General features: G+C 41.1%; 1 protein-coding gene and 1 long non-coding RNA gene across 2 annotated transcripts in view; both read left to right on the top strand.

Annotated features, from left to right (window-relative positions):
- Positions 1–24,647, top strand: part of nrxn2b (neurexin 2b) — a 578,222-nt gene that overhangs the window by 349,264 nt on the left and 204,311 nt on the right. The window lies entirely within an intron of this gene.
- LOC123980431 lies at positions 15,019–16,091 on the top strand. Its single transcript, XR_006827501.1, has 3 exons — positions 15,019–15,119; positions 15,586–15,847; positions 15,955–16,091. It is a non-coding gene; the product is annotated as an uncharacterized LOC123980431 (long non-coding RNA).

The following is a 24,647-nucleotide window of genomic DNA, read 5'->3' as shown; positions in this document are numbered from 1 at the left end:
CGCTATTCAGAACGTTGGTGGTTTGATCTCCGGCTCATCCGCTCTGCAAGACAGTAGGCCAAACGGACAAACAGAGCGTGTTTCATCACTAGGGTGAATACGTACGAAGAAGAAGAACAATTAACAGTAGTAGTAGTGGTAGTCGTGTGGTTTATTAGAAGTAAGAAAAGAAAATTTTGGAAAAATGGATGACCACTTGGAATGACCACTTGGAAAGGGAGGGGTGAGCGATGACTGATGGTGAATTCATGTGGGGTCGGAATAATAATAATAATCCTTTTTTCCTCTTTAAATCTTCATTGCTATAAGAGAAATGGACATGGGACATAAATAGTATTCTATATGCTCTGATAATGCTAATCCAACAGGTCTTTGTATAGCATGTTGATTCCACATTCCGACTTAAGAGCACATGAACACAATGAAGTTGGAAAAACGACTTCCGAGGAGCTCTTGAATGTACTATGAGCCGCTGGATGCAATTTGCAACCCTCACCACTAGATGCCACTAAAACTTACACACTGAACCTTTAATTTCAAAGATCTTGATTCCTGTGAAAAGTGTTGGCATGCTTTCCCTTTGTTTTCTGTCAATTCCATTTTCCGTATCCGAGGCTGTTGAGGAAACCAAAAAACATTGTGTGTGTCCCTGGAGAGGGAATGTGAGTGTAGAAAGATGTAAAAAGAGAGACAGCGGTCTCCTGTTCAGCTGAGTCAATTTGGCTGCTGGTCCCCTCTCAGTGTTTTTGAAGTGTATTTGTTGACCCGTAGACCTACAGCTCTAACATCCACCCATGAGTTTAGATTTACCATGCTGGCAATTGTAGGCTAGTGGATAGAGCACAACAGAGATAAAGAGAAATGTTGAGAGAGCGGGAGAGGGGCTGAGAGACATTTGAGATGTTTTTCATAAAAAACATTTTGCTGCTCTCTCGTTCAGCTGCTACAACAAGTAGTGAGTCAGTATTAAACCTGCTAATGGAAGATTTAGATTTTAAAATAAGGTTTGATGTGTAGTTTAATTCTAAAAAAAATATCTTAAGCAGGTATTTTCAAGTGACACAAGTGATCTAACTGAATACATTTTGAGCAAAGACTTAGAAGTTGCTCCTCAGTTGAGTTTCTGTTTCCAGATATGACACACAATGTTTTATCATCATATTTTAATTTGAAAGCAGATTGGATTTGACATTCCTTATACCCAAAACTGACGAAGCATCATGCTTTTAACTGTATGGCCAAACCTGCAGTTACCCAAAATGACCAGAGGGGCACCAAAGAGCAAAATTAAGCTAAATGCTACAGCTTACCACACTGGGGAAAAACTGCCTTTTGTTTTAATTATCCAAATTATTTTCATTTCTATGTAATCATTTTCAGGTTTAGACTACAGGTTGGACTAAACAAAAATAATGATTGACTTAATGTCAATGACTTAAGTAACATTTTCAATGCAGGACCTTTATTTGTAATAGTGTATATTTACAGTGTGTCATCAGTACTCTTACATATGGAAAATATCTGAAATTATTCTCCACCACTAAATATAATACATATACTGGTATCTGTATTTTCACCTCATCTCCATCCACTTCTTTCCACCCCGCTGTGCAGAGCTTTGCCTTGCATCAACATGTCATCGTCTCCAGCCCAGGCCTATTTTTTTTTTTTCTCATGAATCTTTGTACTTTCTAGGATGACACGCTGCCTTCAGAGTCAGCAAGATGACAACAAGTGGTATGTTGTTTTTACAGCTTAAATCTCTAAGTTTCAGTCGGTCAAGTTTGCTGTCTTGGTCTCCCACAAGTACCTCTGCAGTGGGAAATGTCGAGAGACAACATCAAAGTCTTCAAAGGACAGCACGTGTTAAAGAATGCGCTTGAATGCTGAGGGAGCGCAAAACCGTGTACAGAGGGACACATTCTCAAGAATGCTTAAACAAAGACACCTTCTCTTAGATGTACAAGTGTAGACACACGCTAACACACTGTCTCACACAAACACTCCCTCAAACACACATGCACGCTTATTCACTCCTGTGTCCTCTGACTCAGTCTTTCAGAATGTCTTTGTTGAATTTATCAGCATAATCCTTCTGTCTTTGCTTGTTCAATAGAGAAATGGAAAAACCAAGCCAGAGGGGGTTGAGGTGCGGGAACGAGAGAGACACACAACCGCAAAGTAGTGGCAAAGAGACAGGACATTAAAATGCATGGGTGCCCTTGCCAGTTCCGATAAAGCTCACAATACACCGACATCAAATCTCATCAAATAGATATCAGTGCAGACAGAGGCTCTTAACACTGCATCCAAAAGCCCTTTCCATTGAGCTACGTGTGCATAAGAGTGAGAGTGTGTGTGTGTGTGTGGGCCTGACCTTCCTGCAGGCATGTCCATGTCCTTGTGTTCAGTTCCGCCACCTTTTCACCGGCACTAATGGCATTAAGCCCTGCCGCTGACCCTGGACACACACCTAGCCTGTTCACTCTAACGCAGAGTCCCCCACGGTCTTACCCAAACAGCCCTACCTCTTTCACTTTGTCTGACTTTACAAGAGTGTCCCCTTCCCACAACACAAAATACGCACCCACACAGAAGGACACAAACACATTTACCGACCAGAGCTGGCAACGCCCTCCTCTGCTCTTGATGAACTGGGTCCACATGGGCGGACAGTATGTGTGTCTGAAAGAGAGAGGAGGTGGAGGTTAGAAGGTTGGTGCAGGGGGGAGGGGATAGGCTGTCAATACATGCTCTCTTCATGGTCTAATGCCTAAAAAAGCAAACCGGCTGCGGGAGCCGACCTTTGCAAAGTGCGATTTAGAGTGTGTGCACAGTGTGTTTATTGTATGTAAATGAGAAGTTAATCCCATGTACAAACTGTAAATGTGAGCTACCCTCTTTTGCAGGTGTCGATACTTGCCTGAGGTGTCAACAATCAATCTCTGACATAAAGATTAATTCAATATTCCGATCACTCCCAGATGTTACTCGTTTGGACTGTGTTGAGCGTGAAAGAAAAATCAATAGCAAATTGAAAATCATACCTCTGGCTATGCTGTATTTCTCTATCTCCATACTGAGAAATCTTGAGAAATGTGGCTGCTTCTCTGAAGTTAGTTATTGAGGCAGCTACAAGCTGCTGCACCCGCCGCACATACCATGCCATGGACCTAATGAACAAGGCTTTGTGTAAGCAGGTAGAACTGTGTGTTAAAGCACACCATTTGGAAGCCAGCGTTTGGAAAGTGACATTTTATCTTGGTAAATAAGTCCAATAATTAGCTGGCTATCTGCAACAGGTTTTTGCCCTTTCACGGTGGCACCCAAGCAGCCATAAAGCCGGGGCCAAGTTCAGCTGAGCACAAATACCAGAGCAAGAGGCAGGGGAAATAAGCGGGGTTGAAATGTCCCTGCATGCTCTGCCTTTTTCCTCTCCGATGATTGATGGTGGACATTGTTCAGTGGCTTTTAGTCACAGGCCTGTAATTGCTTTTTGATATTGTTACAAATGAGAAATTGCTCTGTCCCATTACGAGCGCAGGAGATAAACAATAGGGAGGCTTCAGCGGAGTAGGGTGATAAGACGGTGTTTACAAAGGGAAAGCACTGACGTTCACGTTCCATTTATTTGGACAGAGGTACAATACACACAGGGAGAGTTGAGCACATTGAGAGTTTGATACCTTAGGATGTAAATTACAAAACCATCCATCCATCCATCGTCAGCCGCTTATCCTGCGTACAGGGTCACGGGGGGGGGGGGGCTGGAGCCAATCCCAGCTGACATTGGGCGAAAAGGCGGGGTACACCCTGGACAGGTCGCCAGTCCATCGTAATACATTACACGCACGATATGCACGATATTTTTAAATGTAAAAACAATCCCCATCGTCAACAGAATCTTTAGTGGACCACACTGATTGACTGAACTGAATGAAGAAGAGTTTACTGCATGTGAGTGCAGCCCATCCAGTCCACTTATATTGATGGCCCCTGTCTCATCACATGTCAGGCATGTGTAAGTAATGTCCTGGAACGTCAGTCAATGCTCTTTCCTGCCCTATAATAAGACACTTCCCCTCCCCCTCCCCCCTCCCCAACAGCCACCACCCCTGCTCACCACATCTCCATCTCCCAACACCCTGCCCTTCAGCCAACCGTGGCAGCCGCGCTAACGGGGGAAGCAGCGCTAATCACCCATTACATATCCGATCCATCACTTCGTTACAGTGTGGCATGGTGATGGCTGACAGATTACATGGAGGTGGTGTGTGTGTGTGTGTGTGTGTGTGTGTGTGGTATCAGGTGTTTTGATTAGTGCTCAGCTTGCGGAGATAGAAAACCAACGCCCTGACCACTAGATGCTGTTATCCCTGTTATCACGAGCTTGGACACGATCCTGTTGACACGGTGACATTTCCCATATCGCTAACGCAGAGAGCATGATCTGGTGTAAAACACACCGTACATATTGAGAGCCTGTGTGACTGTAATAGCCTGTTGGTTGGGTTGTTGATCGTCTCACTTGAATTGGCTGTGTTTGCATCATAGCTTTTTTTTTTTTTTGGTTTGTAATGTCTGAGATACATCTTGAATCCTTGTTTTTGTGACTAGAGCCTGACTCCAGTCCAAGTCTCAAACCCACAGCTGTGGTTGACATCCCTTAAGGAGATCTCGCTCGCAGGGAGATTGTAAACACACTCACTTGGAGAATGTCCTATCAGGCTTCTCTGTTATTCCAAGCCACTCTTCTCCTTATCCTCCTTCCTACTCCCAGCCAGTCTTTAGTTCCTCTCTCTTCCCATTATTACCCTTTCCCTTCACATTAAAAATAGATAAATCATGTGTCGGGCCTGCCACTGTATCAACACAACAATGCAGAGCGGTAGAACAGAAATTTGCTTATGAAGACTCGTGATCTGACATGGGCTTCACTTGGTGTATTTGCTCTGACAAGAGCTGCACAATCTTGACAAATCTCAAATGACCTGAGACTTGATTTGGACGGCCAAGTCATGTCAAGTCAAGACTTACAAATAGCTCTACTGCAATGTGCAAGGACTTACAGAGTGGACACCAGTGAGATAGCAGATGGACGGATGCCACAATTTTGGGGAACTTTGCATATTTCATCGTCTTGGTATCTATTTTACAGATGGTCTTGATATATCTTTCTGATTGCATCTCCGGCACATCAGTTGACCTTGTGGGGGAAGCAAACCTTATTCTAGCTTCATAAAAACAAGCAGGTGTTTTCCTGATCACTGATAAGCCATTGTTTTTTAAATTTGAAGACATTGTGCATCTGTGATGTCTGCATTGTGCGCATCCGTTCAGGCAGGATCAAATCAAACACTGTGTCTGCTTATAAACACCCTGTCAACATGTGCATTTTCTGCTCACTGACAGCATAGATTTAGGTGCTGATATTGAATATACAGTGTTTGGTTACTTCTTGAAGATGGCACCACTACATTCCCAGTATTTGTTTTGCCAGAAGTTATTTTGTAGCTTCCTATAATCACAGCCCTGGAGTGTTATGTGGCTCGCTTTGATTCATACAGCCGCAAGATGCTAAAAAAACTTGTTTGCCAGTTGTAAAAAACAAAACAAACCAGCTCTCAGGGGTAACAGAAGTCCCTGCAGAATACGTCCCAGCCTTAGTGACAGAGACGAGCTGGCGTGCATCAAGTCCCTAAACTCAAAACATGTTCCCTCTGTGTTGCAAGCTTCCCATATGATTCCCACCCTTGTCGTTGGGCTTGGAAAACAACTTCCCTAATTGATAGGAACATGTCACGTGATGCAGGCTGATGACTCACAATCAGTGTTTGGTGCCTGAAGATGATCATTTCCACAAGGGTTTTTTGTTTTTGGGCTGTTTGCATGTTGGAGGCTAAGGTAAGCCGCTGATTGCATGTCAATTAGCCCGTCCGAGAGTAAACAAGAGGTCCAAAGCAAGAGCGTATGTGATTGTGGCTGAGAGAGGGAGAAAGAAATAAAGGCAAAGAGCACATAGCAGCTTATGGGAGCACTAGTTAGAGGAAGTCATTTTGCATTCTCCGGCCATCCATGCGTTCCAGATTTTTCCTCTCTCTCACAGAATACTAATAAACCCCCAACCGCACACAGCAAAGCAAAGGAAAGTCAGGATGAAATTTACAACAAAAGTTGTTTGTTTTAGGGGTTTTAAAGCCAAGGTTATTTGTCATCTGGTGGAGAGGGGTTCTCAAGCTTAACTGATTCTGCCATGGGCTCATAAAAACAATGATCCATTAAGAGGCAAAGAAGTCAGTCCAGCCAGGTAATCTTTCTTAACCTGGTAAAGAAATAAACAAGGCTTGCCGTGTATGTACGATGCATTTGTATGCACTTGTGTGTGCAGGTGACATCCATTTTTTATAGGTGCATTCGTATCATCACATTTGTGTACCTAAACATAGAATGTACTAGAACGCTTTGCACCTCTTTATTTAGCTACCTTCTTGGCGCTGAAGAGAGGCGATAATGAAATGAATGAAATGGAATAAAATGGTAGCCACTCCAACGTATCTCACTTACATGTCACAAGCTCCTCAGCAATTACTGACGCAGGCTTGAATAAGAATATCACCTCAATAGTTTCATTTCAATGTGAAATGCAAAAAGAATGAAAATGAAAAAGAGCCCCTTTTATCTCCACCCTGCTCTGCTCACGCACACACACAGACACACACATAGGCATGGATATGCATATAGATGCACTAGCCCACACACACTGCATCTGTAAGTCGTGTTTTGATCAATCTTTTGCTGTGTAGTATGCTAGGGGATCTATTCTCCAGGTGCCATCTCTGAAGTGTTTAATCACTGATTATTCTGTCACTCAGAAGCGGCCTTCTCAGAGAGAGAGAGAGAGAGAGAGAGAGAGAGAGTGCAGGACAGAATTTGTTAGGATTGGGAGAACCTAAATAGGTTACCAAAACACAAATCAACCCATATGCAGTGAGGTATCAGGCTTGCAAAATGAAATTAACTGAATGTAAAATGTAATTCTCATTGTCAAGTGAAATGAATTCATAAATTCAACCCATTATTGCAGTCCAAATGATTTTTTAAGGCACCAAGGAAACTCAAACATATAAAAAATGAAAGACTTCAGAACGCAAAATCCAAACCAAAGAAATGCCTGTTAGCATCTGATGTATATAATTGTAGATAGAAGTTGTTGTCTGAATATACTGTATATCTCAATAATCAATATGTCTTAAGATCTCAAATTTGGATAAAGGTTACACAGCCTGTTTTTTTGCTTACATTCCTAGATTAGTAAGAAGAATTTGATTTGTTATATCCTTCATTTGACTTACTAGAATAAAAGTTCAAGTGGGTGGGGCTTTAACTGAAAGAGGTCTAGAGGAGAATCTAAGCATCCAAGACTGCTTTGTTAAGCTGTATTAAAAAAAGGAAAGTAAACACTGGCCTGATAGTTAGCATAAACAGAGGCTTTAAACAGCATTAAACAAAAAAACAGCCATAAATGATGAAATGAAAAGTATCCATTCTGATCTTGCTATATGGTGGTGTTAAACAGAATTCACTACAGTAGCAGGGGGAAGAATACTAGCTAGGATAATGAGGAGACAATTATAAACATCAACATTATAAACATTCATCCCACGCACATGCACACCTCAGTGGGTGATATGTATCCATATATGGAACATCACAAACAACTTTTTTTGGTTTGTGTTGTGATTTTTTCCCCCTAAAGTACAGTTAAACTCTTTTCAGATGGTGTATTGCAGGCCTACTGTTATAGATTGCATCATATGAGAAAAGGCCGTTCCTGCTTTTGTGTCCTCCCCTATAACTGAGACATGCTGAACCTGCCTTTAGTTGTGGAGACAAGAACAGAAGAGTATTTGAGGGAGCTGTCCCTGGTGCTGAATCCAGTCCAAACCTACTGGCTGTTGTTGGTTCCAAAAAAGGTTAAACTTAAGATGATATTTGGAAGAGGATGTTAGGCGGGAGGATTGCAGTGTTGCATAATTCAGAAGGGAAGGTAGTGGGAGATTTGTTTGAGAGAAAATGACAGAACATCAACAGCAATGATACAAAAAAGGGAAAGATGAAGAAGAAGCTGGAGGGAGGGGGAAGCATGCGAGACAGCTACAGAGGAAGTGTGCATGTGTCAGGAAAGTGTGGTTTTCTAGTAACAGCTGAGCCAGCAAGTATGTGACCTCTGCCATGGTGAAGGCACTACCGAGGGAATAGAGCAGATGGATGACTAGCTGGTGTCTCAGCAGCTCTCTAGTCCACTACTGGCATAGTCTGTCCGTTTGTCAGCATTAAGAAGAGGAGGAGGAAGACCACAGGGGGAGGGCAGAGGAAGCTTACGTATGTTGTTATCCCTCTTGCTACTCTGCCTTTCCATATAGACTGTAAATCAGATGAACAGATAGATTCATGATTAGGCAGTCAGGGAGATGTTTTTCTGCTTGTTTATTGTGGATCACATACATTCCAATATTTTAATGAAATATTTACAATATATGTACAGTATTTCTGCAAACCAGAGACTTCAAAATGCTACAATCTTAGAGCTGAGAGGGTATGATGTTGGCACACACAAAGTTGACAGATAATTGACCCTTCGCTAAGCCACGCCCCGAATACTCAGCTGTCCAATCACAGCACAGTATAGGACTCGCTCTAACTGAGATCCAACACGTTCATGGCTGCGATCCATTGACTCGTATGCAAAAGGTTTCGTTTGCAAGCTTTTTTAGCTTTCCAAGATATAGTCAAACGCTGTTCCTGGGGCACTTGTAATAATTATAATCGCTACCCATAGAGGTTGAAAGGAGAAGTGCGATTTATTCCCTTTCCAAAACCTAAAATAAATCCCAAAAAATGTAGGCTGTGGATTATTCCTAATGTTAGTTAGCTAATGCTACGCTAGCTAACTCAATTTACTACTGAATGTAACTTTATATAACCCTATTGTTCTGAATGATTGTAATAGTGAACAGGAACAGTGTTAATCCTTAATATCGTAATAATTTGTCGCACCAGTTTGACAGCCTGAATACAACATTGAAATGTATATTTCAAACCTTTCTGTCTTCTTTCTGAGATCACTTTTCAGTTTGTCGGACATAGCAACTAAGGGGGGCGTGTCTTAGTGAAGTGTCAATTGGAGTACCTTATACGAAATCCGCCAGAGAAGCACTTAAGCACAGCCGAGGGAAGTGTGTTGAAGAATGAGCGTAGTTGTGTCAGGTGTGTCCATTTAGTGTTCAGACCCATTTGGATGTGCTCTGAGCTGCATTCGTACAGTACCTGACTCACTATCATAGCTGTAATAGCATCAAACACCAGACAGCATGTCTTTCTATTGACATTTTAGATCTCCTACTGAATCCTTAATACATTTCTGCACCATGCACAGGTTGCCTCTGCCATGTGCCCAAGTTTATCAATGCAGTCAGCTTTACTAGTTGTTTTTCCTTATCTGAATCAGGACCTAAGAATAGTGTTGTGTCATATGCTGTACATATTGTAAAGCCGCTTGAGGCAAATTAATGTAAATAAAATTGACTTGTCTTGAGAAGACAAGTGTCAACATGCAGTCCACGATCCATAACACCAAGACAATACAATGCTGCTTCATATGGTAAGTAAGTTCAGTGTGGTCCTGCTTTAAACTATTAAAGAGTTGTCAAATCATGATTGTTCCTGTAACTTCTGCTGCACTTCAGTGAGCTTTTAACAGGGAGGGAACAAACTGCATATCATAACTGAGCTGACAGTTACACTTTTTGTCTACAAGTGAGGAAAGCTCCAATGTTACATGACAGTGGCACTGCTAACATTATCAGTTTTCTTGGCTTGGGCACAGAGAAGTGAAAGCATTTTCACACATGCAGCAAGACTCCCTGTTAAAATGAGATAATAGGCAGGTACACAGGTTTTGTTTAGTACACAAACTCAACTGAGTCACCACCCTGCAACTTAGAAAATCATACGTGGGAGGAATGTGTAAACTATCCTGCTTCCATATTTTAGCTTATATCTAAACATTCAATTCCCCCTCCTTTCTTGCTTGAATTATGCTCATGAATGGTAGTCCAAAGGTGTGAGGTCGGATTTGTTATTTAAATTTTTTTATTCTAGTCTAATTTATTCATGTATTTATTTTTACTAGCTCCGGGTGCAAAAAGAGTTTTTCTCTTGGTATGATTCAGTTGGCACCTCACCTAATTAGAGTGTGAGTCAGTGAGTTTAGGGGCAGGTAGGTTAAATTATATAAATCACACATGGAGAAAGACAGCGTTACACATTTAGTCAGGCTGCTTCGAGGGAGGATGGTGATTGCAGTTTAAAGATTGTATTAAAAGGGTAGCAGAGCCCGGCAAATATGCTGAGTCACAACAGGACAGATGGTCACTCACACAAACATGCACCCCCAAGCCCATCCTACTTTCAAAGTAAACAAAAATAGTGTTTCCAGCTGATTAAACGAAGAAAAGATGCTGTGTGTGAATATATCTGATGTTCATATTTAGGGGGCGATTGTGTGTGCGTGTATATTTAACTATTGTATGACATGCACACAGATTCCTTAGCCAAACTTTAACCTAGTGAGCTGTAGCCCTAGTACCGTCTGCTGTGGGCTAATATTTCACTTAACAAGAATCCCCCATCTCTGATGATGGCCTCACTGCCAGTGTGACAGATTACTTTTACAGCTGTTTTGTTTGTGGGTGGGTTTCCTTTCAGTCCAGACGTGCTGTGTAGGGTAATTTACCTGAAGCTCTGTAGAGGACCTTCAGTAAGTCAAAGCTGAGGAGGACAAAGGAGATGACAAAGCTCTACCAGTTGCCAGTAATGGGCAGCTGGTGGAGTCTACTATTGATGGCTTTAACTCCTGTGACTGGCTCATCAAAGAGGATTTTTGTTATTCTGATGGTGGGTTAGTGAGTTAATCTAGGTTTTGCTGTAAATGTATTTTTGTATGTTCTCCCCTCATCTGTACGGGTTTTCTGTTGGTGCTTGTGCAGGTTTCCTCCCTAAGTCCAAAACACATGTAGGTTCGATTAATTGGTGACTATATGCCTGTGAGCGTTGTCTGTCTACATACATTTAGCCCTATGATAGACCTGGTGACCTAACGAGCCTCTTGTCAGTGAGAGCTGGGATATGCCTCTTCTCCTACAACCCTGGACTTAAAAATAAATAAATAATTTGATAAGACAGCATCATATGAAAAGCTCCTTCATACCAGAGGGGCTACTAAGTAGTGGCTATTGGTAAGCTTAGTAAAACTAGGTAAACAGTGATTGTGAGAGGGCCATGGCATTCGGCACTTACTAGGAAAATAAATGTATAATTAAATTAAAGCTAGGCCAAATGATAAATAATATTTATTTTGTTGCTTTGCATGTTTTTCATGTGCGCAATGTCTTAGATTTGCAGTTTCCAGCATCAGCCTTATAGTAAAGTTTGATGCTATTCTAATGCATCTGTTTGGTTCTCAGAGCTTCAGGTAAATTTTCAAAAGTCTCTTGTTTCCGCACGTCCTATCCCAATCGGGGAGTTTTCACACTAAAGTGGGGTCAGCAGCCTTTTTTAAAAGTCTCCGTTTAAGGGTTTCGGAAAAGCCAGAGGAGTGTGGATGCTAGCAAATGTTAACATAGTGGGAACATAGCTTTTTAAATTAAAAACATATTTTTGTTGATGGAGCCACAATATAGATATAAGGCTGGATCATGCTGCTCTTGGTCAAGAGTAAGATTCTAGAACCCTATAAAGGTGCATTATGACAGATAATGGTGTGGAAACGTGTCCTGAAAATACTAGTAGCCACAGTATTTGTAGGATTAATGGAGCTAAATTAAAAGGGATGATGGAGGGACTAATGAGCGGGCCATGGCATTAACATGAAACTGGCCAATTTAAGGCAGTGGGGCCAGCCAATTTACAGTAGGTTAGCCTAAGCAACTACAATGTAGAGATAAGGCCAGTTGAGTATCTGCTCTTGGCATTTGAAAGAATGGGATACAAAGACAACGACTTAAAGGTAGTGTATGTTAAGGTGCAGTCAGGGTTAAATTGTTACAGCACAACCTGATACACAGTGCAAGGCCTAATGATAAGTCTCAACATTACTTAACATGAAAACTGGGCACATTTTACTGTGTATGGGTTCTCGGAAAATTTACTTTTATCTTTTTTTTTTTACTATTCTCTGACATTGTATAGAGAATTATCAGAATTATTTATTGTTTATTTATGTTTAACTGGAACAATTATTGAAAAGTTATTAATTATTTATTAGTTATTCTACACATGTAATGATTTAATTGTATTGTTTAACATATGATTTTGCATACAACTACCCTACACTGTATCTGTGGTAATAAACACACAGGGCATGGTGACATTGACAGCATGACTGTCAACCACACACACACACATACACACAAGGCTAAGAACAGTACAGTACTACCAAAGACCAATGCCAGACTGCGGGAACTCAAATATGTTGGCGAGGAGGAGAGAGACATGGAAGATACACTCACTCAAGCTAAATTGGCCTTGCATGTTGTAGGTAGATGAAGTGGAACAATGATTGATGTTATTATGTTGATTACTGGCCACGTTGAAAGAATTTTCATTCATCCAGCCTCTCACTGCAAAATGTCTAATTTATGTACTTTTGTTTTCTCAGTTTTTTTTTCTTCAGCGGGCTTTGGACATGTTTATGCATCGAATAAGTTCTAAAACAAAGGTTGAGGGTTACTGCTTTCTGCCTTAGACGCTCCCTATCACTTGCTTTTTGTCTACTCCCTTCCATTTTTGTCTGCCTCCAAGTCTCTCTCTTCCCCACATCTTTCTCAAGTTTCCTCTCCTCTGCTTTTGGATCAATGGCCTCCTCCAACCGAACCCATCTTATTGACATTTTGGTGCTCTCAGAGTAACTGAACACTAGTCAGAAAAGAGTCGTTCTCCAAACTCAGCTCTGGATATAAATAGAGTTGTCAGTTTGAGATGTCACATAGCTATTACAGTTACAGTCTCGTGTTTCACACATGCATTATTATGATCAGTAAATTGCCTGTCACAGTTACTTGAGTTCTTCCTGCTTATTTAAAGATAAGCACTTTTTCAATTCTCCAGGGCTATTTGCACTAATGGATATTGAGCGTGTTAATATTTTTCTGCTCATTTCAATGCCTTTACATTTTGCCGCCTCAGCCTTTTATGGTAATGAGGGAGGATCCAGCAGTCTTGGGGATTTTTTTTTAACTACAAAGTGCTGAACTGATCGTGTTACTTGTGTATGTATTTATTTTTGTCTTTCCCCCAATATAAACCTGCTTTTTTCTCTTATTTGTTTCCTCTTTTTTTTTTTTGTTAAAACAATCATACCTGGCACTTTGTGGCACTTTTGTAAAAGCAGGCCTGCACAAATAAATTCAGCCTGTCACTCACTTGCCAGAAAGTCCACCTTTTTCTCGTTCATGCACACACACACGGACACACAAAAACAGAGATAAAGATACAGTCCATAATGGCCTTTTTTTTCAGATGTTGAAGCCTGTAAAGTTGGGATTGTGGAGGCAGGCAGAGAAAAATGACAGGTATTCTGTGGCGACAAACACACAGGGCAAGGTGACATTGACAGCATGACTGTCAACCACACACATCTCCACACACACGCGCACACACACACTGAGAACAGTACTTCACCTACAAAGTCCAATGACACACTCAGGCAACTCAGGGATGTAGGCGAGGAGGCGAGAGACATGGATGAGACTGCTAACTCACTCCAGATGAATGGCATTGTAGGGATATTGCTTTTGTTGCCCTTTTTTGCCCTCTCCCCCTGTATCGTCTTGCATGGATAACTTTGTAGATATATAAAGACACACACAATATTTATATTAAAACAATAGCTTTGGGATAATAGAACGTGGAACGTGTTGCTCTGAGGAGGAGACGCGCTATAAAATCATATATTGGCACGCTGGCATTTGTCCGCTGCAGATGCACTATCTACAACCTGGATGAGTAACTAGTATAAATTTGTGTAATAGAATAATATTATAACATTAAATAAAATGTTTAATGTTAGTCTGATAATATATTTATAGGTTACACTTTATTTGGATAGTCTGCAGATACTTCGTAGATTATTTGTAACATTTCAACAGTTTATTAGTTGAGGTTCAATAATTCAACCGTTCCACAAATAATTATTTTTTCTGATATTACACCTGCGTCAACAGTTAAGTGGTTTGAGTGAGGCTAGTGTATTCATTATAATTTTAGATAACAGTATATGATATTTCTTAACACTAGTAAAATATTAATTCCAAGTGCGCAAGAAAAAATGCTCTACATGGTGCTTAGTCTATAATTTGTTGATGCTACGTGTTATCTTGTCAATGATCCTGAACATTGATGACTTAGCAACTTTATGAAAAATTGAACATGTTCCACCAAAAGGGACCTGATCTTCTCCCTACTATGTCTCCGCCAACAGATATTACAAAAGAGGTAATGCAGTTTATTTAGGGCCATGTGAACCGCCCAGAGATCCTGATATGGAGAGGGTGGGATCACAACCATCAGTGCTAAGTTAATGCTAATATGGATGTCAATAGCCACAATTTCAGTGTTCAGCATGTTGTGTTCAAGAAATAAATAATTGTCATCTTGAGTTTCAGAAATCCAAGGCGTCAGTTCTGTAGCATTTCCAAGTTAGTTTTATTTTTTTCACGATCCCATTGGATAAATTATTATTTTAGAGCACAGAAATGGTTCCCAATTGATTTGGCTCTTTGCCCCCCTGGCACACTCCTCTCCGCCTCTGCGATTATGCCTTCCAGTGGTGAGCTGAGGCTGTTTATTTTGGATTGTGAAAAAAATCACAGCCTGCCAAAGTGTGATTGGTCAGGCCATGTTGCCAGGTTACCAAGTGCCCAGTTACCTTTTAAAAAGCTGTGTAAAATAGGACAGAATATAAATAACACTTCTTCAAGTTACCGTCGGTAAATGTCCTGTGTTTGTAATTAGAATCATTTCAATGATTTTGCCATGGCAGACGTGGAGACCAGCTGAAGGTGCTATGTGCTTTTTTCTTTTACTACATCCATTTGTTTCCCAGCTCTTTTCTGGGAGTAATTTTGCCAAACATCTGAAAGATGCAGAAATATATGTTGAATGGTTTGATGATGAAACAATTCTTATTTGTGTATTCTTATAAAGATCAATCGTAGTAATTTTTGTAATTTCACTAGTAATGGCGATGCAGTATTTTGTTCTGTCAAGGTTCACATATTTGTATTTTGCTTATGATAAAACACATTCGGGTAGCCATAGTGAAGCATTGTCTGGGAACTCCATTAAGCATTCAGTGGCCTGTCAGTTGAACAGGCTTATGGGTTTCAACCTTACTCTTGTTCCCTTGTCACTGATATGCACATATACAAATTACAAGGCCTATGCTACACTCACAGGGGCCCGCTTCAATCTCACATCTTCATTTAATGACTCCATCACTCATCTGCAAATTCTTTCAATCATTAGGCGTGCTCTGGCCAGCGACATGCCTGGGATTGGTTTGCCCGGGCAGACAGTGAATCATGCAGAGGGTCTTGGGAGTTCTGGAGATCCAAAGCTCCTTGATTATCCCTTTCACTCAGGCTGGATGTAGACTGGATGTGGTGGCTGGTCTAAAAGACCAGATCAGCCCCGCTACAAAGGGGACCCTAAGCCCCAGGGCTGCTAACCCAGCTTTATTCAAACTGGCTTACTGACAGAACTTGGTATGTGGAGGTGTAGACACAAGGTCAGTTGGTCTCTGTCTGACCCCATTTTTCATATGATGATGATTAAGATTATTATTATTATGAATTGTCTTGTCTGAAATTATCTGGGACACATTCTTTCTAACAGCTCCTCAACACGATACTTTTCCTAGTACACAATCACCTGGTACACAATAGTTTACACTGATGCTACTAAAGTGGAAAGCTGAATGAGGAGTCATCTCTTTGGGCTCCACGCATACTTCTCACGAGGCTCCCTCGTCTCTTGCCACATCCCTCATCATTTTTTCAAGTTGTGCCATTCTTAGGCTCCTGTGTATGCGCATTTTGTCACTCGGAGACACATAGCTCTCCTTCTCCCCCTGCCCAGTCTCGGAGACATTAAAGTAATTCAGGACAGGAGAATTTGTGTCTGTCAGGGCTGCGTCCTAAGTTGTCACACCTTGGGGCTGTGATGGCTGCAGGCTAGATTTACAGCCACAGTTGCTGTTTTGGTTTTCCAAGAGCTGTCACAGCCACCACTGCATACTCCTTTGGACTAGTAATTGAAGTTTGCATCAACAAGGTATGTCTTTGGAACATGTACATGTAGGTATCTTATTTGTTTGCCTCATTTATGTGTGCAAACATACATAGCGATGAACACCCACCAAACATGTATTGGTGCAAGCTGCAACCTCTGTATTCTGAGCATCATCTAATTGCTCTGCCTATCCTCTAATACCCTTCCAGCATTGTGTTTGCTTTCCAGTGATTCCTATCCCCTACTGTTCCCCCCTCCATAGCTATTCTCAACTAAATAATGAATTTGTTTGAAGCTAGTCTCTCTACCCTCGCTAACCGCAAGCTACAACCATTTTAATGTGATTCTCTTTAATGTGTTCGTGCTCTTCTCTGCAATCTGTGACCCTTGTAGATAATTGTGAAGCCATTATGTGGAATCATTGTCATTACGCAGGCTGTCATGGCATGATTGTTGTACCTTGTGCCTTTTTACAGTATCTACCAGGGTCACTTGGGGTGGAGATGTTGTGATATTTAGTTGAAAGTGGCGTGAAATGTTAATAGTACATCTTATTATGCTACATCCCCAAAGCATTCTATAATTATATGACAGTAGAATGTCTTACATGGCTTGAACCCAGATGGGCTCTGGGCTTTAGGAGACATCTTATCTTTTCATTTATACTGAGGCTTCACTCTATTTCATTTTTTATATGGAAATGAAATGTGCTGTATGCTGTCAGCTATACTGTCATATTTTTATGGTGTCGATCCTCTATTTGCACCCAGAATTCCAATACACATCTGTTGGAATGAAATGCAAAGATATGGAACATAAATTCATTGCATGTGTCCCATGCCTTTGGTGTGAGAGACCCATGTTCAATTCCCCACTGTAACCCATCTACCATTGTGTTCCTGAGCAAGACACTTGAACCCTAGTTGCTCCAGAGGCGTGCGACCTCTGACATGTATAGCAATTGTAAGGCATTTTGGATAAAAGCGTCAGCTTAAAATGAATAAATGTAAAAAAAGAAAAAAAAGTAAACTGTCTGAAAACAAACTTTCCGTTGGGTTCTGCAGCTTGTACATTACACCCCGAACAATTTACAGTTAGTAGTAAAACCTAAATTAGATTTTTTGCCAAGTGGCATCCCCACAGTATTACCACAAATGTTGCAACAACTTTATCAGTGTCTGCTTATTTTATCCAATGTCTGTTTACTGATTATCTTCAAAATAAAAGACTTGGTGCATTCAATTGTAGCTGGTTGTTCTTTAGATGAGCCCTCTCACCAAAGATAATGTCATATTGAATAAGTCTTCTCTGAATTACATTTAAGGGCAATGTTCAATGCCAACATTATTTACGCAATTAGTCCTATAGTATCCACACACGGCATCTACCATTTGATAAAGGTATCATCCCCAGCAATAAACTTCCTTACAGATCCACATGACTAAAACTTAATGGCACGCTTACACCCATGCCCACTCATACTGAATACACCTTCTCCATTGTGGCATATGTTTCACACTAATAAGACCACATTTACAGTCATGCATGCGTTCACATTCATAAAAAAGGCATACATACAATACAGACACAGAAGACACACACTTCCTCAAAATGCTTTAGACAAACAGTCAGTGCGTCTGTGTTACAGGCCCAGAGGCAATGTGTATATGTAAGCCATTTCAGATTACCTAATCGGTAAGTATTGGCGTTTTGAGCTTATGTGGCATTGTTCTCTTTTTTAACATTAAATAATTAAGGAACAGGGCAGCGAGTGACTGTGCAGTAAAGGCTGATGTGGGTCCAAAGAACCCCTAAAGTGTTCTTTTTTTTTTCTTGATCCTTTTTAAAATGCTTTCTCAATTTTTCTTTGCCTTTTCCTGATCTCTCACTTGTCCCTTTTACTCATCTAGTTAAAAAAAAAAAGTCACTACGTGCATATTGAAATGATTTTCTTTTTCCTAATCTGAATGCCATGCCTCCCTTAGCTATCTATTTTTCATGTTCTCTTGGTTCCCCAAGAAAGACTCAAACAAAAAGAAAAGGCAATTTTATTCATTTCTTTCATTACTTTTGTTACCATACGATGTGTACAGCAGCTGCATGATTTAAGGGAGAACATTTCTTGTTGCTGAACTATATTTTAACTGCTTCTATTTATACTCCTTTTCATGATTCATGTGACAAAGAGTCACGAGGCATTTGACATAAAACATACAACCATTAGGACCTGGCTGTACAAATAATCAGTATTTAGGACATTTCAATTGAGGCAGTCTTTTTTGTTTGTTCCTTTAGAGATTTGGCGCTACACACTAGCTCTGGCCTGTAAACAAGACTAGACACTACTGTCTATGTTGCTGTGGTTTGTCCCTTAAAGGCAGTGTAGTAGAAAATGGTAAATTACTGCAACCATTACTCAAAATAAAAGCCCCCATGTCTTTTCCTTGAGGAAAAGAGCAGCCTATTCCCGGTTCAATCACACACTGAACATCTAAAACGTACGTTGCCGCTCAGTTGCCAACACAACAAATAGGGGTATAAAAAGACTATTCATCTACGAATAGAGGGCAAAAATATAAATGCATTGTAACTTGAATTTAAATATTTACTTATGTGTACCTATATGTTTCCGTCTCAGCTAGTTAGAAAGAGCGTCATTGTTATCTTTACCTGCTTTTTCTGAGCTGTAGTAGTCCATATCTGTCAAATTAAGCATACGTGCAGTAAAAGCCCTTTGCATGTAAATCTTTGCCTAATGCCTGTAGTTAGATTTCATCTGACTCCCAGTGATACTTTGGTACAGTGATTATGATGATAAACAGAAAAATGGTTTGTCAATATGATGCACTCAATTTCTACAACCAAAAAGGTGTTTTGGTTAGAGAATTGATGAGGCCCCCTTTATCGCCAGAAGGCTATTTTCTGTGAATGCACGTCTCTCTCTCTCTCTCTCCTCCGGCTCTCTATTGAAGTAAGTAAATGACTGACCTGTTGAGATAGATAGCGCAATCAAAACCCTATTGAAACTCATTTCACACAAGTGATTACTCCAAATTACCAAAAACATTATCTCTATGTAGATTCCTGTGTTTGTTCTTTGGGACCCCGCAGAGCTTATGAAGGTACAATGCCATCACAGCAGAAAGTAATGTAGTCTGTAAAACAGTGGGAGAGACACAAATTCATTTTGCACAGGCTGAATACATTATCTGTTGTCAGATTTCAGTGGAGAAGAAGTTTTCAATATTAGTTCAGGTCCGGTCACATCTATCATCATCATCTATTGCTGGATTAAATGTTTTCTGGGTTGTGTTTCTCACGAAATAATCAGAGAGGCATTGTTTTTTGCAGACACAGCTTGTTTAGAGAACGATGAACTGGAACAACACAGTTAGCCGCATGCAGGGAGGCCCTGGCATTCATCTTCTCTGTGAAGTTTGGCGACTGGCCTCTCATCCTTCTGCAGTTACACTCGTTGTAGCCAGAGATGCTAATGAACCTGAAGAATGGCGGTGAGAAGGAAAGATGGACCTATGTGGCGGCTAAAGTTGCAAATGGGAAAAGGTCAGAGAGAGGAACAAGCAAAGCTGTCACTCCGTACAAATGTCAGAAGCACAGTTCACCATGTGGTGTTAGGCAAAAGGTGAGCCAATTAATCCTAACCAGACAGCAGAGTGTTCAGGGCCTAGAGAGCCAGGGTTGAACCTCTACTCTTTTATTTTTATATAAAGACATGAGAGAATGAAGAATTGCTAGAGGCATACATTTCCTTGTCTCATCCACTCTTGTTGTTGGGGAAAACAGCATTGTTATGGTAACCAAATTACTACAAATTATGTTCATTTTTGTTCACATGTTTTGTTTTTCTTAGTGATTTTATGCTATCAGCATCTGCAATTTACATCTCAAACTAAACCTCCAAACAATGTACCTGGAACTGGTTTTCTATTCCTCGGTATGCATACCTTTTTTTTGTACTTAATTTAACAGGCAAGCGTAGTTCACTCATATTGCCATATGTTATACTGCCAAACGGTTCGCCCTCCAAGATGATTTTTATTCAGTTGTTTTGGACGTCCACATAGACCCCCTCTGCCTCCCCCAGCTTCCATTGCTTCATTGCTTTGTTGATTCCAAATAATTTGCCAGAAGTGTCCGTGTCCATGCAGCAGCTTTGTTTTTTTTTTCTCTCTGTCACTTGGCATTTAGTGGACTTGCCCTCTCCTTTTGTTTTGGTGATTTACAGACATATGAAATGAAATTTGTTGTGCAAATAAACACAACAAATTGATGAATCCCCCCCCCCCCACCCTACCCACCCACGCGGCTCACATTTATTCTAGGTCCTGCAGCCGTCTCTAAATGTGAACACCATTATATCAGTGGGCTCGTGCCTCAGATAAAAATGTTAACAGTGCAGTGCTGGGCACACCAGCTCTTATAACCTGTATTATATATCACTGATTTTTTTCTCCATCCATTCCTTTTATATTGCAAGCCTGTCCTTGGTTCATTCATACCCTCCCTATATTATTTGCATGCTCCTGTCGGTTTCACTTTCTGGTGCATGGCTTTCATGATGATTTCACAGGTGCACTGTAATCTTTTCCAAAGCATGAATTATGACAAGACAAACTCGGTGCAGAAACCGAATACAAAACGGTATCACTACAACCCGCCCTCACTTCCAGGAATGGAGGATCCTGGTCACTCCTTCCCCTGTGTGGATAAGCATGTCCTTGCTCTGTGCGGCACCAGCAGGACAAGGGGGACGTTTCATGTCATGTTTTTTGTCAATAGTGGATTTGTGAATGGATGTGTGAGATGGGTAATGCGATATACGATGACACTGTAACAGCCCCTAAATCAATGACAGCCCCTGTCCTGTCACTGGAAAGTGACACCGCAATCACTACCACTGCTGCCATTCTCCCCAAGAGTGATTACAGTAGATGAGAAGGGATGAGCTGTAGAGCTTTTTCAGCCTTCTTCTCCAGTCTGTCTTCTTTCTCAGTCTAGCATCTCATAATCATCTGACCACTGTAGAAAATGAAGTGTGCAAAGAATGTCCTGTGGACAAGAAAAAAAAAGTTAGTTACGCAGTACAACATATATTGTGGGAAACCATATCTCACTTAAGTGAATTTGTTTCTTTCCTTGCCTTGCCTACACGACTGTGTTAGCTAATTTTCCCGGGTTTCAAATGCTTCAAAATGTGATGTTCAATTGGTGACTCCTTTTGTGCGTGGTGAATGCAGCCTTTGTTATTACATATGGCGCAAAGTGGGGAAGAACGGAAAGCACTCTCTCAGTCGGTGGTGGAGAATGAAATCACCATTTTGAGGCATAACCTAAAGAATGTAAGTGGTATAATGCACTATATCTCATCTGATGGACTGTCTTTGAAATTCCTCTCTCCGGCTGCCTCCCTGCTTCCATATATCTGTTCTATTCCAGTCTACCCCGTGCTGCATGTTTTTCAGTCAGACTCGTGTGGCCCTGTGATACTGTTAAATCACTTTAATGGCCTTTATGGGCTCCATGAATGATCTTGTAACACAGCAGGACAGCTCAGTGTGCCCTGGGCAGAGCACAGGTTGGAGGGATGAACCTTTCCGCGGCACTCATTAACTGATGGATCTCATAACAGGAAAGCGTATAAAGCGTGTTGTCAAAAACAGAGCAACAACTTGATCAGATAAGAGCATCTGCAGGAGCTAGAGAGGCATCTGTTAGGCCCAGGGGTAGAAAATCAAAGTAAATCTGTGTCAGTCCATGAGAATTTTAAATATGTTCTTCAGCTGCTTCTGACTTGTTTTTTTTTGTTGACCGTTGCGTACTGCAGAGTATTTAAAATTTTTATAAATTTGGTTGTGATGTCTGAGAGTGATTGAACTATGAAAGCACTATCTTGTGTAGTCTTAATTTTTAATGGAGATATCATAAAATTTTTTCCAAATCATCTCATGATATTAAGCTGGGGAGGATTGATACTTAACTTATTTGACAGGGGAATTAGTCAGAAGGCTCCGGCTCCAGTTTGTGCCTGACATAATTTAATCCCTGATAGATTCAGCCGTGGTAACTGTGACTTTTCCAACAAGGTAAAAAATCTCCATCATGCTTCCTCTCTTGTTCTGTTGGTCTCGTGCCTGGTGTATCCCAGCCTCGCTCTAAACTTCCCTTCTGTCTATTTACTTCCCCTTCCTCACATCTGTCCATTCCTCAACGCTGTCCTGTGGGAGTCAGGAAGCTAATGGCTTTGAGCTGAGTCCTCGCCATTAATCAGGTCCCCATTAGCCAAGCCCATGTAAAGCTTTGGACTAATGGATACACAAGAATGAGAGCACCGTTGAGGACAAGAGTGTACATATGGAGAGGCAGGACAGGGTAGTGAGGCAAGCTGCAAAGTAGGACATGGTGACGTAGCAGTGTTACGGTTTATTTATACTGTGTCCTCCAGAGGTTCTGTCTGTGACACCTGTGTGTAACATCTGAAGCCAGACGATATAACGGTTTGTTACCTTTCTAGGACTTCAAGTGAAAGCATCACTCCATGACGGTTCAATAGCTGAAGCTCTCAAGATGCAGCAAAAAGAGAGTATGAGACATTGCTGAGCAGACTTATCCTCAAAATGTATAATAATGCAAGTCTTTGTGCTGACTCCGTAAGCATCCTTGTACATTTAGGGTCTTTAGCTATACTGTTCCGGCTTTCATTTGACAGACAAGACAATAAAATAGCTAAAGTTATTATTATTTATTATTATTTATTTAAATGATTTAAATAGGGTTCAAAAGACAACAAATAAATCATTAAATTACATTATCATTTTTTTTTTTGCTATTAGCTGTTGGGCTAAATTACATTCGTCATTGTTTTTACAATAACTATGTAGATAACATACAGTTATCATGGTACCTTAGGAGCTATTTCCGTGTTGGCCTCCACAGATCAGACTGAAGTGAAGCTAAATTAGCAATAACCCTGCTTGCATATTTTGAAATTCCCTTTATATTACAAGATGTGCTGGACTCAGGCCCAGACACCTTTGCTCCTGCTGTCTTGCAGGTCATCAGTTTAATAACAGTAACCTGTATTCCTTTATGTTTCCCTATCATTAGTGGAGTCCACACGGGTCCTTTGATCAGTACAGAGCTTTGGTGCTCTGTAGTACTGTGTACTATGTCTCTCTGCTTATGCCTACTGCACAGCCAGCTTGCCTACCTGAGACTCACACGTAGACACACACAACTTTTTCCTCATTATGACTTGGAGGAATCTGCTGAGTTCGGGGAATCCAGACAGCAATTATCCAAGCCAGAGAGTCAGCAAGCAGCACTACACCGGAGGAAGGCCTGTTAGACAGAGACAACACCATGTTCTCAGAGTCGGATAGTCCTCATCAGAGCCCAAGCTGCTTTGTGACTGACTATCATGTCTTTGGTCACAATGAAGAAGAAGAGGGAAAAACACTAACAGGGCCAATTTAATAGCTTGCAAAACGAGAGCACTGAAGTGTGGGTGGGAAAGAGAAGGAGGTATTCAAAGGCGCTGCGTTGTGATGTATCACTCTGCCAAGTTGGAAGCTGGGATGATGGTGCATGGCTACATCTTTAAAATTGTCTGAGAGGCCGCCTTTTCTTCCCTAATAGAATAAGAAAAAATTGCCTTTGCTTCTCTTTTCAGCTCACATGCTATATTCCTGAACGTGGCGACATGTCTCATCTAATGAGAGCAGATGGGAAAATACCCCCAGCACACCCTTCAATCTTGTGTTACTCCGTGATGCTGGTAGCTATTACAGCAGCTACAGGATATTCTATGTTTAAAAATGTGGCTTTCTTCTGAGTAGGATCATTTTGTGTGTGGCGCGTTGGCATTGATATTTATGAAAGTGAACATCCTAGGGGGCAAAGATCAACAGTAACTTGACTTTCCAGCCAAGGAGAGAGAGGATATATTTGCCTGTACCCAAAACCAGTCATTTTCCATTACTGCAGGTTTTCCCCACAGGCGGGCTTTCTACGTCTTGCATGACCGAAGCTCTGCCAAGGTCTGAAATATATATGAGGGGTTGCGGGACGGCGCGCATTTCAGGACCACCCATTATGACCGCGAATCAGAGCATTCTCCTCAGCGCTGAATAATTCATGCAGAGAAAGTATCTGCTTAGTCAGATTTTTTTTTTCTTCTACCTAACGTAGGAAATGGATAGAAAGCAGTCAGCACTGGTTCTAGAGTAGCTCTGGTACAGAGATGCCGCTAAGATCAAGTTCGGGTCTAGGAACTTATA

This window comes from Micropterus dolomieu, linkage group LG12 (genome assembly GCF_021292245.1).
Source record: "Micropterus dolomieu isolate WLL.071019.BEF.003 ecotype Adirondacks linkage group LG12, ASM2129224v1, whole genome shotgun sequence".
NCBI classification, from domain to species: domain Eukaryota; kingdom Metazoa; phylum Chordata; class Actinopteri; order Centrarchiformes; family Centrarchidae; genus Micropterus; species Micropterus dolomieu.
The sequence above is the reverse complement of the archived record's forward strand: the minus strand, read 5'-3'. Positions and strand labels throughout refer to the sequence as shown.